At 40.3% G+C, this 17,374-nt stretch overlaps 1 protein-coding gene across 1 annotated transcript in view; it reads left to right on the forward strand.

Moving 5' to 3' along the window:
- The window catches only part of LOC150085265 (ubiquitin-conjugating enzyme E2 Q1), a 187,225-nt gene that overhangs the window by 109,394 nt on the left and 60,457 nt on the right, over window positions 1-17,374 (forward strand). The gene's annotated exons all lie outside the window — the stretch shown is intronic.

Here is a 17,374-nt window from a genome sequence, read left to right on the forward strand (position 1 = left end):
ATATCATTGTCAAGTGTAGGAGAAGAAAAGAGTAAGGTGATTATAAGAACTCGTTACAACGAATTTTGCTCTCTACAAAGAATGCTTGCACTATTTTTTAAATTAAAGAAAATATATAATTAAGTGAAAACAATAGTTTTGAAAAAATGCTGTAACTAGCTCTTAAAATAACTTATTCCTTCTTCTAGACTTGACACTTAATTTGATAATTATCACAATTTAAAAATAGCACAGCATTTTTTCACAACTAACATTTTCACCTAATTCATATAATTTGTTTAATTTAAAAAATAGAGCAGGTTTGACAACAATATTTAGTTGGACAAATTCAATGTTTTTTGTAAAGTTTTTTTTTTTTTTTTTTTTCCTGTCCATTTGTGGGGTGCATTATTTTTAATCTGTTATTAAAATTAGTTCTTCCCACATATGTATTTCTCCCAAAAAATGTTTTTAAATACACAGGGTGTTCTTAGATTTACTGTTCAAATATTAGGGGCAAGTTCTAGAGCCAATTTGGAACAAATGTCCTATAAATCATAGGGTAATACAACACCATTATTAAGTTAAATGCTAGTATTAGTATTAGTTTCCTGTCCATTTGTGGGGTGCATTATTTTTAATCTGTTATTAAAATTAGTTCTTCCCACATATGTATTTCTCCCAATTACCTTGCCATAAAAGGAAGCCTGAGGCTTCAGTTGCACCACCCACAAAAAAGAGGGGAAGGGGAATAATAATAATAATAATAAAAAAAAAACCTGTCCGACTTTGTCTTCACATAGGTGCCTATCCAATTGTTGAATCTTCCCAAGCTGTCAGCTTCAACCACCCATGGAGGCAACTTATTTCAGTGATCAACAACTCACTGGCTAAAATAAAATGTCCTACAATCTAGTCTAAATGTCTTCTATCATTTGTATTTATGTCCCCTAGTTGTGAAATTATTTATAACTGAAAATTTCACCCTGGTTCATTTTACATTCTCCTCTCAGAGGCTTGTACACCTCAATCAAACCTCCTCTAAAGTGCCTAATTACCAACTCTGCTGCCTACATTTGAGGTCTTTCCATATGGTGACCCCTTTATTGATCTCAGGCATGTTGCCTGTCTTTGGACCCTTTTAAGGTCTTTCTTTAGGTGTGGCCTCCATACTTAACGCAGTGATCTTACACAGGTGCTTGGCGCCTCCGTAGCCAGATGGGAAGGAGCAGCAGTGCGTAGCACACGCTTCTTGATTAGACCGGGGTTCGAACCCGTCACCACCAAATACGGAGGATGCGGAAAGGTCAAGGGAATGACCACCGCATATTCCCGGAGCAATATGGCCTTAGTTGCTAATGCTCCTAAAAAAAAAAAAACAAATAACAATAACAATACACAGGTGCCTATGTAAGATCACTTGTACAGTGTTTCTCAACCTTTTTTGTTGCAGTATAGTTTTAAAGACGCTAAAATTTTGCAGCACACCATTATACTCATATATATATAAATTTATAAATAAAAATAAACAATTATATATTCATTCACAAACTGGAAGTTATTTCTGTTGTGTATATTTAATAATACATTTATTATTTGTTTTAAATGCTTTATATGAATTGCATGAAATTTAAAAAGAAAATATGTAAAAAATTAACATGATTATAGAAAAACGAAAAAATATACAATTACAGCATAACGTTTTAATCAGTGAGAGATGGTTGGGTTTGATGGGAAGCACAGTTTTTTAATATGAGGATTTGTTGTGAATAGGCTTACTCTCAGCTCCTCTTCTACTGACTTTAGTCTATGTTTTTTTTTTTTTTTTTTTGTTTTGTTTAATCTCGTTTAAAGCAGATAACCCTGTTTAGCACAAGTAGGGAGTGGAAAATGGTAATAAAATTCTAATTTCCTTTTCGGAAATTCATGGCTATTCATTTTGATTCAAACTTTGCTAATACAGTCCATTCCGGTTATTTTGGGACACATCAGGACTAGTGCATGTTGGCCTGGTTAAGCAGCTGCCCCAATTATCCGAAGTTTCATGTTAATAGTTAAAAATACAATGTACCCCCCCTTTACAATTGGTTCACTGTACAATCAAATCACATTGCGATGGAGTCACCATAGTAAAGTACCATTCACTATATGATGTGCAGTATGCACCGGTCATTGTGATCACGTTTGTGAATTGAATTTTAATTCTATCAAACAGCGATTCTAATTAGTGAAAATAGGAGGAATATTATCCACAGGCTATAAAAGCAAAGATATATTAAGCACAAATTTACCCTTTATTACCTTACAAATTAAAAAAAAATAAATGATACGTGAAAATCGGAAGAATATATGTGATAATCGGAATAATTAATACGTACTGTAATATGTATATATGAACTAGTTGACATTTCTGTTCACTGACGTTTGTGGGTGGGGGTTAAAATTTAAAACAGTAAAAAGATAAACAATCAATAACAAAGAACATGGCACACACAAATTGCAAGTAACACGATACGTGCAAGTGAGAATGAAGTAACGAGTTACAAAGCTTTAAAAATAGGAATGAAGAGAAGATCTGAAAATTAATTTTTTTATATGATTGAAGATTTCATGGAAGTGTAAACACATTTCACCATAATAACCCACAGAATTCCAGCTGTTGGTATTATTGCGAATTGAGTAAGATCGAGTTTACTGTCCGTTTATGATCGATTTCACTAACAAAAAAGCCCAGTAAACAGGTGACTGATAATTGTTTTATGGTTGTGACCTCCAGAATTTCAACCGAACCACATGGTACCGTCAGAGACAATCATAGGGTAATCTCCAGTGCTGTGGTCTCCAGATTGGGACTGCAGCATGCTGTCCCAATTAAGAGAAGTAAACCCTGGCTATTTTTTTGATTGGTTTCTGTTTTTTAAGATTTGTCCCAAATAAACGGTGGCCCCGATTAACCACACATCTAACCTAAATAACCGGAATGTACTGTATTAGTGTTATTAAAGTGAATTTCCAGCGACTGGCCACTACAAATCTCAGCCAATTCTTCTTCCTCCTCTTGCAGATTCCAAAGTTCTAATGTCATAAGGTTTCTTGTTGCAATGGGTCTCTTACCCACAAATATTTTTTGGTATCAAGGGATGGAAAGTAATGCTCAATTTTTGTCTTTAACAGCTCTAATGTTTCGCTTATTACATTAAGTATTTTAGTATAATTCGTTTTGGCAATCAAGGGAAACATTTTTAAATTTTTTCATTTATATATTTTTTCCATATACTCAACTTTTCTTTAAAGGCGAACAACTTGTCAGTAGAAGTGAATAAATTTTCCTATGGGCTTTGCATACTGATATTTAATTTATTTAGCTGCCAAATAAATCTGTTAGAAAAGCTAATTTACAGCACCAAATTTCATCACTTAAATAATCACAAAATTCTCATTGCTCCAGTGAAAAAAAAATATGACCAATTCCTCATGCAACTCGTACATACACATAAGCACATTTCCTTTCAGTACTCATTGAACCTCAGTATGCATTCTTAAAGGAAAATGATCAAACTCCAGTTCCTCACATAATTTTCCAAAAATACGTAATTTTTTGTGGTCTAGGTTTGATATTAGCATTAGTAGAGGCATATGATGCAAGAAAGCAAGCTTATGCAGCATCAGCCAAAAAAAAAAAAAAAAACGCTCCCATTTCACCCCTCTGTTCGTTCCAAATACCTGTCCAGCTCAGCCTTAAATTTATTTAGGCTATCAACTTCCACAACAAAGGATGGAAGTCTGTTCCACCAACCAACTATCTGCTGGCAAACTTCCACACATCTAACCTACATCTGTCTTTCCTCAATTTGAATTTATGCCATCTCAGGTGATTATTCTGAGCAAGAATCCTATCAGCATTGACCATGCCCAAACCATTCAAGGCTTTATACAACTCAGTCAGATCACCTCGCAGGTGCCTAGTCTCCAGATACTGTAATTTGCAAAACTTAAGTCTTGTTCCATTCACTAACCTTGTTGCCCTTCTCTGTACTCGTTTCAATAGCTCTACATCCTTCTTAAAATGAGGCCTCCAGACCTGTATACAGTACTCAAGGTGTGGCTTGACCATTGCCTTATACAAGGGGATAAATACCTCCTTATCCCTGCTAGAAAAATTCCTGTATATCATTGACAAGACACCATGAGCTACTCTTGCAGACCATCTGCACTGCTCAGAAAACTTCATATCTGCCTGAATCCCCAGGTCCTTTTCATTCTCTACCACTGTCAGTGTAGTATCACAGAGTTGATATTTTACTCTGGGGTTACTGCTTCCCGTATGTAGTACTTTACATTTGTCAATGTTAAACTTCATTTGCCACCTCTCAGCCCATCTGCTCTACTTTTCTAGATCCTGTTGCAGCAGCATACTGTCATTAGTGTCCTTAACTACCCTGCCAACCTTTGTATCGTCTGCAAACTTGGACATTAAGCTTGATATACAGTCATCAATATCATTTATAAATACAGAAAACAACAATGGACCCAACACTGAACCCTGAGGGACTCCACTGATAACATTAGTCCACGATGAGCAGTGTCCATTGATTACCACTCTCTGTCTTCTCCCACTCAACCCCCCTCGATGTGGGCACCTGTACGTGGTGAGGGGACCTCCCAGTGACTCTGCTGGACTCCCAGACTAGCATCACTGGGATCCAATGCCTACAGCCCAGGTTCCAGGCTTACATCAATGGAATCCGGTGTGTTTGCCGTGCACTACGACCCGTGGAAATTCGGAAAGGGGGGATCCTGGTGGTTGAGGGGCCCAGCTTCAATACACCACTTTGGCTCCTGCTTCGACAAGACGGGAGGTCCTGGAAGGCCCGGCTAGGATCAATCGGTTAGTAAGCTCGCCTGCGAGGGTCAACCGTGTCAATGCCATGCCCCTACCCTCATGGTCCGAGGGACAGGATTCAGGCTGGCGGCGGTGCGGTTATGGTGTCTGGGTAGCCCTGACGTCCCACTCCCGAGCACATTTATTGCTGCCAGGTAGTGGGCGTCCCTTTGGGCTCCGTGGTGGGTGGGGAGCCCGGGCACTGAACCACTTCAAAACTTCATGAATCCTGATAAACATATTTCTTCAGGGGCCCCAACCTGGTCCCTATCTGAAACCATAGACAAAGATTCAGATAGCATTATTGCTAAAAAGAGGCAGCGAACTGAATTACCATCAGGGCCTGTCCCAAGGTTTTTAATTATGCATTCTACCATGAAACACTGATTGGTAAAATGTCGCCCTTTTTTATTCAAAAAGGGGCTTCGTTCTGGAGACCTTTTAATTGAAACTAAAAATGACAGGCAATCTGAACATCTACTCCGAACAACATCAATCGGAGGAATACTTATAACAGTGACACCACACAGAACACTAAATTCATCGAGAGGTGTCATTTCGGAGTGGGACCTTCTCGACGTAACCGAGGAGAAAATCTGCTCGGAATTAAAACCACAGGGAGTTATTGCTGTCAAGAGAATTACTGCTCGAAGGGATGGAAAACTTGTTAAAACCAGGAGCGTTATCCTGACTTTTAACTCTCCTATACCTCCTGATGAGATTAAAGCTGGATACATCAATTGTTCAGTGCGAAGATTCAGTCTTCCAAACCCTTTATGGTGTTTTAAATTCCAGAAGTATGGACATTCTCAAATGGCCTGCCGTGGAGTCTTTGCATGCGCTCGATGCGATGCAAAGGACCACGAAACAACAGCATGTTCATCCGCAAAACCCACCTGTGTTAACTATGAAGGCGAACACCCGGCCTACTCACGAGCATGCCAGAGGTGGAAAGAAGAAAAAGAAATTCAGCGGCTGAAGGCAGAGCTAAATATATCATACCAGGAGGCAAGGAAATTGGTGAAACCCCTGAATGTCAACAAACCTACCTACGCCCAGAAGGTAGCAGGGAGACGTTCCGTTGGAACTCAGGCGGACATGACCATTCCTCCAAAGGAGTCTTTCACTCCCATCGCGCGTTATCTTTTAAGTTCTCTTTTAAGTCCTGCACAGAAAAACCAATCAGCTGCCACTCCTATATCAGTACCTCCTAATGCTCCACAAGTAACAAAGGTAATTATGAAAGAAAAGAATAAGAAAGGGGAAGTCCCCCCCCCCCATAGTACCCAAGAAAACATGGATGTCGAGCAGAAGGAGGTACCCGAAGATTCAGTCTTGGAACTCTTTGCGGAGGAAGAAATGGACACGGGACAGCGTCCATTCTTCCCCAAAAAAGATAAAATCAAGACTGATAAAAGTAAGCCCTCAGCACCTCGGAAGCTGCCTGATGGACCCGCCAAGTCAAAATAATGGCTAAATTCCTACAATGGAATTGTCGTGGATTCCGCCGAAATATTGATGACATCAAGGCCCTCCTGCAAAAGCAGAGCCAGTTTGCTTTTGCCTGCAGGAGACATATCTAAAGGCAAATAATGATCCCACCATGCACAACATCACAATTTTTCGAAAGGATAGAATTGCGGATGACTCTGCTCACGGAGGAGTGGCTATCCTTGTCGGCAATCAAACCCCAGTTCAGCCCTTGCTAATTACAACTAGCATGGAAGCTGTTGCAATTCGCCTTACGGTGGGATTTATATTAACAGTCTGCTCTCTTTATTTGCCACCTGGGACTGACATCCCCCCAGGAAGACCTTGATGATCTTGTAACGCAGTTGCCTCCCCCTTACTTACTTCTCGGGGATATGAATGGACATAACACCCTGTGGGGTAGTGCTAACCATCAACGGAAGGGGATGAGTCATAGAGCGTATGCTCAATGACAGTGACCTTTCCCTTCTAAATACTGGAACAAATACCTTCTTCCACATGCCTACCCGTACTTTTTCTGCCATTGATCTCTCTATCTGCTCCCCTTCTCTACTCCCTTCACTCACTTGGGAAGTGGAGGAGAATCCATACGGAAGTGATCACTTCCCTGTGATAACCTTGTTATACAGTGGGAGACTATGTCTTCCTTTTAGGTTACCACGGTGGAAGTTTGATCAGGGTGACTGGAATGCCTTCCAACATCAGGCAAATTTTGACCTCAGTACAGTCAGTCGGGAGCCTATCAATGACGCAGTAAAGTACATCACAGAAATCATTGTCCAAGCAGCTGCGAATGCTGTCCCAAAAACATCTGCCCAGTTTCCACCATTTCCCAGACCTTGGTGGAATTCACAATGTACAACAGCAAAAAAGGCTCAAACAAAGCGTGGGGGATATTTCGCCGATATTCTACCACGAACAACCTTATAGCCTTCAAACATGCACGAGCCAAAGCACGCTACATCCGTCGTCAGAGTCAAAAGGAATCGTGGATCCATTTTACATCATCTATTAACCAGTCTACCAACTCTAAGGTAGTCTGGGATAAAATCTGGAAAATGAAGGGAAAATATACATCCCACCCTTCTTCAATCCTAGATTATAATGGATGCACTATTGCAGATCCAACTGCAATAGCCAATGCTCCTGGGGAAACATTCTCTAACATCTCCACAACATCTTCGTATTCCCCAGAGTTCCTGGTTCTGAAACATAAAATCGAAAAACAGGCACTTAATTTTAAGTCCAAGGGCCTCTATCCCTACAACGGGGCATTCACTATAGAGGAACTGAAAAGAGCCCTCACTCTTTCCAAAGCAAGTGCTGTTGGACCAGATGGCATCCATTATGAAATGATTAAACATCTTTCACCAAAATCTATGGATTATCTGCTCCTTCTATATAACAGAATCTTTATTGAAGGGCAGTTTCCGGACTCCTGGCGCAAGGCAATCGTTCTTGCCTTTCCTAAGCCAGGAAAGGATCCAAAAGTCACCACCAATTATCGTCCTATTGCTCTGACTAGCTGTCTGTGCAAAATCCTGGAGAGAATGGTTAATTCTCGTTTAATATGGTATCTAGAATCAAATGACATTCTCTCCAACATCCAGTGCGGCTTCCGGAGGAACCGGCCCACTCTGGACCATCTTATTAGATTGGAAACATCCATCTGGGATGCTTTCCTAAAACACGAACACTTGGTGTCGGTGTTCTTTGACATGGAGAAAGCGTATGACACAACTTGGAAATTTGGCATCTTAAAAGATCTGCATAGCCTTAGTCTCAGGGGGAAACTCCCAATTTTTATTAAAAACTTTTTAGCCAATCGATCTTTCGAAGTTCTCCTGGGATCCTCACTCTCTCCTTCCTTCAGCCAAGAGGAGGGAGTACCACAAGGATCAGTATTAAGTGTCAAGCTTTTCGCCATCAAAATAAATTCAATCACAGAACAACTTCCTCCAACTGTAAACAGTGCCCTCTATGTTGATGACCTTTTTCCATCTTTTGTCAGTCATGCAACATGAGGGTTATTGAAAGACAACTGCAGAAAGCCATTGATAGTCTGAATTCCTGGGCACTTGCTAATGGCTTCAGGTTCTCGCTGGAGAAGACCGTTTGCGTACACTTTTGTCGTAAGCGTAATCTTCATTCTGAACCCAAATTAAGGCTCGGACAATATGCTATTCCAGTAGCAGCGGACACAAAATTCTTGGGACTCAGATTTGACAAAAAGCTGACCTTTCTGGATCATATCCGTCAGCTCCGCACAAAGTGCACACGTGGGCTTAATATTCTCCACTCGCTCTCCTCTACATCTTGGGGAGCAGACCGATGCACCCTTCTTTGGCTTTACCGTGCACTTGTGCGATCCAAACTAGATAATGGGTCCCAGGTATATTCCTCAGCCAGAGACAGTGTCCTTCGATGGCTGGACCCCGTCCATCATCAGGCCCTACGTATTGCTACTGGAGCATATCGCACATCTCCTGTCCAGAGCTTATACGTCGAAGCAATTGAACCACCGTTATCGCTTCGACGTAAGCAGTTGTCTTTAAATTACGCTTTAAAACTGAAATCCCTGCCAGACCATCCTACATGGCCATTCGTTTTTGAGCCACGATGGGAAAATTTATACAATACCCGTAAGACTGCCAATCGTCCTTTTGGTATTCGTCTCCAAGAGCTACTCAAAGAACTTAATATCAAGGTAGACAAGGTTGCCCAAACACCAAGGCAACCCTTTCCACCCTGGCATGCTCATGTCCCGGCATGTGACTTGTCTCTTAGAAATTGGGGAAAGTCGGACACTCCATCATCTGTCTACCTGCAGCTTCATTCAGCACACCGAACTGAATATTCCGACTTCGCGCCAGTCTACACAGACGGTTCGAAGTCGGAATCATATGTGGGATCTGCTGGTGTCTTTACAGACAGCTCTACATTGGAGCAGATTCCCTCTGAATGCAGCATATTTACTGCAGAGTTGCACGCTATAGAGTTAGCCTTGGATCACATTAGTGAATGCCAGTACCAACGGTTCATTTTATATTCTGACTCTCTCAGCATGTTACAGGCTTTAATATCTGTGAGATATAATCCTCATCCAGTTCTGTCTAGTATTCAGCAGAAGATTCACTTCCTCCGTGGACGTGAATATGATATCCGCTTCTGCTGGATTCCCAGCCACATTGGGATTAAGGGAAATAATTTGGCTGACGCCGCAGCCAAATCAGCAATTCCCAATAATAACCGCCGCCTGTCAGTCCCCTATACAGACTACAGGCAAATAATACACCAAAACATACACTCCCAATGGCAGGATTCGTGGATAGACAGACTGCGAATAAATTATATCGTATAAAGCCTGTAATTGAACCGTGGCAGTCTAGTCTGCGCAGGAAACGTATGGAGGAAGTTGTTCTTGCCCGGACCCGCATAGGACACAGTCATTTAACTCATTCGTTTTTGCTGAGGGCTGATGACCCTCCTATGTGTGAGTCCTGTGGCACAATTTTATCTATTAGACACATTTTAGTTGACTGTCCAGATTTTAGCAATATCCGTTTTACCACTTTTCACCATCTGACTGAGCCGTATACACTCAGTCAGATTTTATCCAACAATGACAATGTGTCTGCTATTTTTAGCTTTTTGAAAGCAATAAAGGTTTTTAATCATATTTAAAATTTATATGTTATTGTTATTTCTTTTATTGATTTATCTTTTTTATATATTATTTGTCATTAAATGTGGATATGGTGGCCTAATTAATTAGGTTTTATATTTATATATTAATTTTTATATATACCTGGTCTTGGCGCATTATAGCCTTAGTTGCTAATGCGACAATAAAGTCCAAATCAATCAACCAACCAACCAACCCACTCAACCAACCATCCCTTTATCTATAGCAGCAATTTGCCTCCAATGCTGCACTTCTCCAATTTGTGCATCGTCTTCCGTGTGCAACAGTGTCAAAAGCCATTCTGAGATCCAAATATATGATATCAAAGTTATTCCCTGCATCCAGTTCCTTTGTGACCACATTATAAATGATAGTGATGATGGTATATCAAGCTTAAAGTCCAAGTTTGCAGACAATACGACAGTTGGCAGGGTTGTTAAGGACACTAATGACAGTACGCTGCAACAGGATCTAGATCCAAATATATGATATCAAAGTAATTCCCTGCATCCAGTTCCTTTGTGACCACATCATAGTATCCAATAAAATTGGTAAGGCAAGACTCTCCCTTAACAAAACCATGCTGTGTCTGAGTTATAACTGAAGTCTTGTCTAGATGATCCTGCAGTGCTTCTTTAACCAGTGCCTCCATTAATTTTTCTGGAACAGAAGTTAAGCTAACAGGTCTATAATTACTTGTGTCGCCCTTTGATCCTCCTTTGTGAATTGGGGTCACATTTGCACATCTCTAGTCCATGGGTACCTCCCCTGAGTCCAAAGAAGCTCTAAAAAAAAAAAATAAATAAATAAATAAAAATAAGTGTTTGCTTACTTCCTTTGCTGCCTCCTTTAATATAACTGGATAGATCCCATCCACCCCGGGTGCCTTTTTTATATTTATCTTCAACAATTTCTCCTCCACTTTGCTCTTTGTTATTACAAAATCATCTTGCTCACTGCCAGAGTTTAATTCATCTTTGGCATTCCCCTCATTTGTGAATCTAGATTCAAAATACTCATTTAGTTTGTTAGCTACCATTGTAGGATCATCAATAGTTGAACCATCGATACCAAGTGGACCAAGCTGATTCATCCCCTTCCTTCTAGAGTGTACATAAGTAAAGCACTCTTTGCTGTTTTTCTTTGCATCCTCTGCCAAAGATTTCTCGTAATCTGCGTTTGCCTGCCTAACCTCCTTTGTGACTTGGTTACAGACCAGCTTATATATATCATAGGCTTCTGTGTTACCCATTAATTTATATGTATCCCATGCATTTTTCTTCTCTGCCACATATCTAATTAGCTCATCTGACATCCATTTAGGCCAAAATCTTGAACAATATTTCTTAGTTGGTAAGAAAAGCCTAGTAGCTTCAAAGATTAATTCTTTGAATGCTTCCCATTTTGAATTTGCTGTTGGTATCATCATCAGTTAGTCCCAATGTATAGAATTTAAATATGGTCTTAGACCTCTATAGTTGCCTTTACGAAAGCAAAAATCCTTCCCTTTACTCCTGATGGTAGTTACCTCTTTGAGTAAATCTCACTCCAGCACACTGTGATCACTGCCACCTAGTGGTTCCTTTATCTGCAGATTCTTAATGTATGAAGAATCACTACTGATAATCAGATAAAGAGTATTACTCCCTCTAGTTGCCTCCCGAACATAATGCTGCAGAAACAATCATCCAATAAATCCGCAAAAGCCTTGCTAGTGTGCGAGTGATCAATCCACAAATTCCAGTTAATATCTGGAAATTTAAAATCCTCATTATAAGACACTCTGATTTACTGGACCCCTCTATATCTCTGTACAGTTGTTTATTATACTCGTCAGAGTCATTAGGCCTATGACGTACTCATATTCTCAATTTTGCTTTCTCAGTGCTTATGTCACAAAACTGACTCAACACTGCACTGTACAGCCATGTCGACTGGCTGTATTACCTTGGATTTTATGTGTTTCTTAACTAATAGTATAACCCTTCTTCCTTTCCTGTGCTGTCTATCCTTCCTGTGCACATTGTACTCCCAAATTCCATTTCTGCATTCCTTATATATCTGTGACACAATGTCTCTGATATCCCAGCAATATGTGCCTTTGATGTTTTGACCAACACCTTAAATTCAATAAATTTATATACCAAACTCCTAACATCGGTGTACATGCAAGTCGTTCCTATTCTTAGCTACCCTAACACAGCCCATGTATTTACTTGTTCCGCAATGACTCCCAGAAGTCTCTGGAATCTCCTGCATCTTGTTTTCCAGGCTGCTGCTCATTCCAGTAGAAGCCGTGCAAGAATCACTTTTACCTCTTCCAGTGGCTACGGTTAATCTATTATTCTGTGTCCCCCCCCCCCCCCCGAGCTAGCAGTTTTCCGACCCATCTAACACTGTCTCGATAGCATCAGCAAACATTCTTGCACCCTTTCTATTTAAGCGTATCCCATCCCTGTAGAAGCAGTCTCTCCTGTGAACAAGCACAGATCAAGCTGAGAAAAGTTCTACCCCTTGAGCCTTTCACAATCTCTCCAGGGTGGAATTGATCGAGAAGGCCCTCGTCATATACTCCCTCCTATCGTGTCTGGGCAGAATTTCAGACACTTTCAAATCCAACCCCATTTCACTGCTTTTTTTTTTCCCCCTCAACGTTGACCTGTACTCATTAAGTAATTCAGCCAGTCTCCTACTCTTAATATCATTAGTGCCACCATGTACAACAATATCACCTTTTGTGCCCTTAAAAGATGATATCTGCTCTACAACATCATCAACCTTTGTTCCTGGCAGACATACCTTGGTCCTTTTCCACCTATCCATATTCCGTAATATGTTCCCCATTTCCGTGACAATAGAGTCACTGACAACTACTAGTTCCTGTGGGACCAGCGCATTCTGCTTCAAGGGTTCCCACTGTGTTGCATGATGTTCAAGTGCAAACTCTGGCATTGATGTGGGCAGCTGAGAGCTTGATGGGCCCCTCAATTTAAATCCTTTGAGGGCATCCACCCTGCCCTTCAAGCTCTCGTATAAGCCCATAACAACGCTGAGTTGGCACCTGATTTCCTTACATCGTGCACACTTAAAGACATTCCTCTTGGCAGTATCATATCCCTTACCTGATTGTTGCACAAATATCAGACAAACAGTACATTTCAAACGGCTGTGATTCAGAGGACAACTGCACCCCCCCCCCAGTCCTCCCCTGAGCCACAGCACTCCCATTCACTCGAGCCTTTTGCTTTGCTGCTCTGTATAATATATATATAATAATATAATATTATATTAAGTGTATTTTAGTTTATACAAGCATATCAATGCAAATAATATGTAAGTATATACTAATATTATTTTGTTCTCTAATATTTCTTTTGTTTTTTGAATCTTTTTATCAAGTTATTGAGAATTAAAAAAGACATTAGGAGATAGATTTAAATCATCGCTGATATTGTGAGTAATGATTATTACGAAGAAATTTAGTCAGTCCCTTGATACAACAACTGTATCTTAAAAACATCTATGCATCAAACAAGTGATTGAATTTATGCTATTATGTAACATTGGATTTTCCACAGCAAAAAGATAAGTAAATATTTTTCTTTAAAACCCATTAGACTAATGCATTGGAAAACTAGGAAGATTTATCACAGTGTGTATGCCATTTATTTTATATTAAATGCTGGATATGAATGGTCTCCTTTTCTTTATTGATTTAGACAACTTTTAAGTTTAACACTTGCCCCTTCCTGTAGTATGATTTTGAACAGTGTATGTAGACTCCATCTATCAAATATTCTCAAGATAGGAGCAAAAAATATTTAGTGAATGGGAGAATAAGTCACTTTCTATGAGCTTATACGAGATCTTGTTTTAGTGTCTCATCTTCTCTCTCACATATGTGCGTTGTGTGTGTGAGTGTGATTATTAATATATTATAATTTAAAGCACACCTTTTGATCTTTTCACAATAGTTTCTCATATCTCAAAAATCTGTGGGTTGATAACCAAATCAATATAATTTTCAGAATCAGCATATCAAATTTAGTGTGCATCAAAAAAATAGTTAAAATTCATTGACAAGTGTTAATCGTTAATAAACAGTTTTATGTGGAATTTTTATATATAAAAAAAAGCATTTTGTCTTTGGGGGAATAACAGAAGGGGTTCTTGGTGATGAAAGGTTAGATGCACTTTATTAAAGGATTTTTTTACCAACTGAAACCTGTGCATTATTGTGCATATATTATTATCTGCAGTTGTGTACGAAATGATATTGTGTATTGACATGAAAAATGAAGCCGAAATAGACTAAATCATTCAACAAGGTTTAGTTGTTAATAATTTTGGTAGTTGAAAGTGCCAACAAGAAAATCCATTATGGAATTTTGATTTTGGAAATCCATGACAGGCAGTATACATAAACATTATTATTAATATCATCTATATTTTTGCCATATAACTAGAGGAAACCATATTGAATATGTGTATTCAGGGTGATTCACTACCAGTGCGACAAACTTGCAGGAGGTGTAGGGGGCACAAAGACGAATCGGAATCACATAGCATTGCAGGGTCCGAAATGCCTTTGTCATGTGGTAGAGGACATTGAACAGGAGGTCGCGTGAACAGCGATCCCGCTGGAAGTCAGTGTTTGCGAACCGGTTCCCGAGGCAGTAGGATGGACGACTATTCAAACGTTGAACTTGCCGACATGCACCTCGCGTATGGAGCTGCGGACTGTAACTGGCGTGCCGCTCTGCGCTTGTACCAGGAACGTTTCCTGCACAGGCGTGCCCCTCATCATACGATTTTCGCACGTGTGCACAGAAGGTTACGCGAGACTGGTTGTTTCATGAGAAGTACCATGAATCGAGAGCGAACGATGAGGGCGCCAGACAATGAGGAGAATGTCCTACGCCTTTCAGAAGGCAATCCGAGTACGAGTACTCGAGCGATAGGCCAACGATTGGGTATTTCCCAATCCACTGTATGGAGGATACTGTCAACAAACCAAATGAGTTCATACCATCTGCAACGCGTCCAATCGTTGGAGTCTGCGGATTATCCACTCCGGAGGACTTTTGCTACTTGGTTTCTTCAACAGAGTGCGGCAGACAATGCATTTGCTGCATCCGTATTGTTCATGGATGAGGCAAGTTTTACAAGAGAGGAAACCTTCAATCAACATAACGCCCATTTGTGGGCTTTGAGAACCCCCCATGGTACGCTGACACGTGCAACTCAACGCTGTTTCTCTGTCAATGTTTGGGCCGGCATTGTTGGAGACCACCTCATTGGACTGTACCTACTGCCCCCTCGTCTAGACGGTAGGGCATATTTGATCTTTCTACAACAAGTCCTGCCCGAATTTATTGAAGAAACACATGTTCCTCAGTCGTTGCACCGCTCACTGTGGTTCCAGCATGATGGGGCTCCCCCACATTACACCACCAACGTCCGCCAACACCTGAACGCTACATTTGGGCAGCTTTGGATAGGACGTGGTGGTCCGGTTCATTGGCTTGCTAGATCGCCGGACCTATCATGCCTGGACTTCTTCTGCTGGGGTCAAATGAAGACATTGGTATACAAGACCCCTGTTGATTCAGTTGAAAACCTCGTTGCTCGCATCTCTGTAGCTGCCGGGGAGATTCGAGACATGCCAGGATTCTTCTAGAACGTTAGGGATTCCATGCAGCGCGCTGTGAAGCCTGTGTGACTGCTTCTGGTCGAACTTTCGAACACCTTCTGTAGCATGGCTTTTTGCCAATGTAAAACCTGTCATTAAAATAATTTCTGTTACACTAACGAGTTGCTGTTTCTGTTCTTTTTCTTTGCTTACGCGACCTCCCGCATGACGAAGGCATTTCAGACCCTGCAATGCTATGTGATTCTGATTCGTCTTTGTGCCCCCTACACCTCCTTCAAGCTTGTCACACTAGTAGTGAATCACCCTGTATATACAGGAACTCCCCTACTTAGGTAAGGGTTGCGTTCTGTGGAATGCTACGTAAGTCAATTTTCACCATGCTTGTGCAGCACTCGCAACTGTGCTCGCTGAATTGATTGAATCAAAAAAGAAATGTTCAACAAACATGTAAATAGAATTATTTATTGTATTTATTCAATTTTTTATCTCATGTGCAGGAAAAAATACAAAAGCATGCAATTTAAAAAAATTTCAAAATTATAAAATTACAAAAAAAAGAGAGGAGACAGGCATAACATCAGTATGTTTCACTTCTCAAGCATCTTTGCCAGAAATGACGTCTTCAGCTGATAAGTATGCCGCTGCAGAGGTTGAGGGCTGTGGAGATTTAGAAGGGGCCGGCTACTCAACCTCACAAAAGAACACATTGATGGATGGCTGGATGATGGCTTTTTTTCTTTTCATCATACATTTATTTGTAGCAAGCAAGAATATCATTCACCCCTCTGTTAACATTTAAGAATTGTTTGCTGTCAGGATCCATCTTCTTAACCCTAGCCTTTGCCGATGCAATTTCACAAAATGCCATTGCCATATCTTTGGTGATGAAGTGTCTTGGCTCCTCATTTGGTTCATCTTGAACTTCGTCAGCATTTTCTTCTTTCACTATCGCTGCTTGCAAGTCTAACTCCTCCACATCTTTGGCATCAACCTCCAACTGAAGTAGCTCTGCAACCTTTACAATCTTATCTGCACCCTCTTCATATGATTCGTCTTTTTCAAATCATTTGAAGCCTTTTATGTGCAGTGGGTATATTTTCTTCCATGTGCCATTTAAACAACATTTAGTAATTTCTGCCCAGGCCTTATTAATGTTTAAGATGGAATGGTAAATATTGTAAGATTTCCAAAAGTCTTTTAATGTAAAATTTTTCTAACCATCTACTGCAGACAATGCCTGAGCAAATGTTGTGCGTAAATAGTATGATTTTAAATTCGAAATAATACCCTGATCCATAGGTTGGATGAGTGAAGTAGTGTTTGGCAGTAGAAATATGACTCACATTCGAATTGAAATTATCTAGATGCGTAGGATGCCCATGAGCGAGCATTATTTAATAGAAGCAAAATCTTGAAAGGAACGTCGTTGTCGTCTTTACAATATTTTTCAACCTTGGGAATGAAGCAGTGTTTAAACCAATCGTCAAAGAGATATTATTATCCAATCCCTCTGGTTCGATCAGAAATGCACGGGTAGGGTGGCTTTATTGATGCTCTTAAATGCACGAGGATATCCAGAATGATACACAAGCAGTGGTTTTAATCTGTAATCTCCTGCTGCATTAGCCCCAAACAAGAGCATGGCCCTATCTTTTGTATTTTCCTCTTTGGTAATGTATGTTCT

Source organism: Mastigoproctus giganteus, chromosome 5 (genome assembly GCF_048544385.1).
Source record: "Mastigoproctus giganteus isolate SK-2022 chromosome 5, ASM4854438v1, whole genome shotgun sequence".
In the NCBI taxonomy this organism is placed as follows: Eukaryota; Metazoa; Arthropoda; class Arachnida; order Uropygi; family Thelyphonidae; genus Mastigoproctus; species Mastigoproctus giganteus.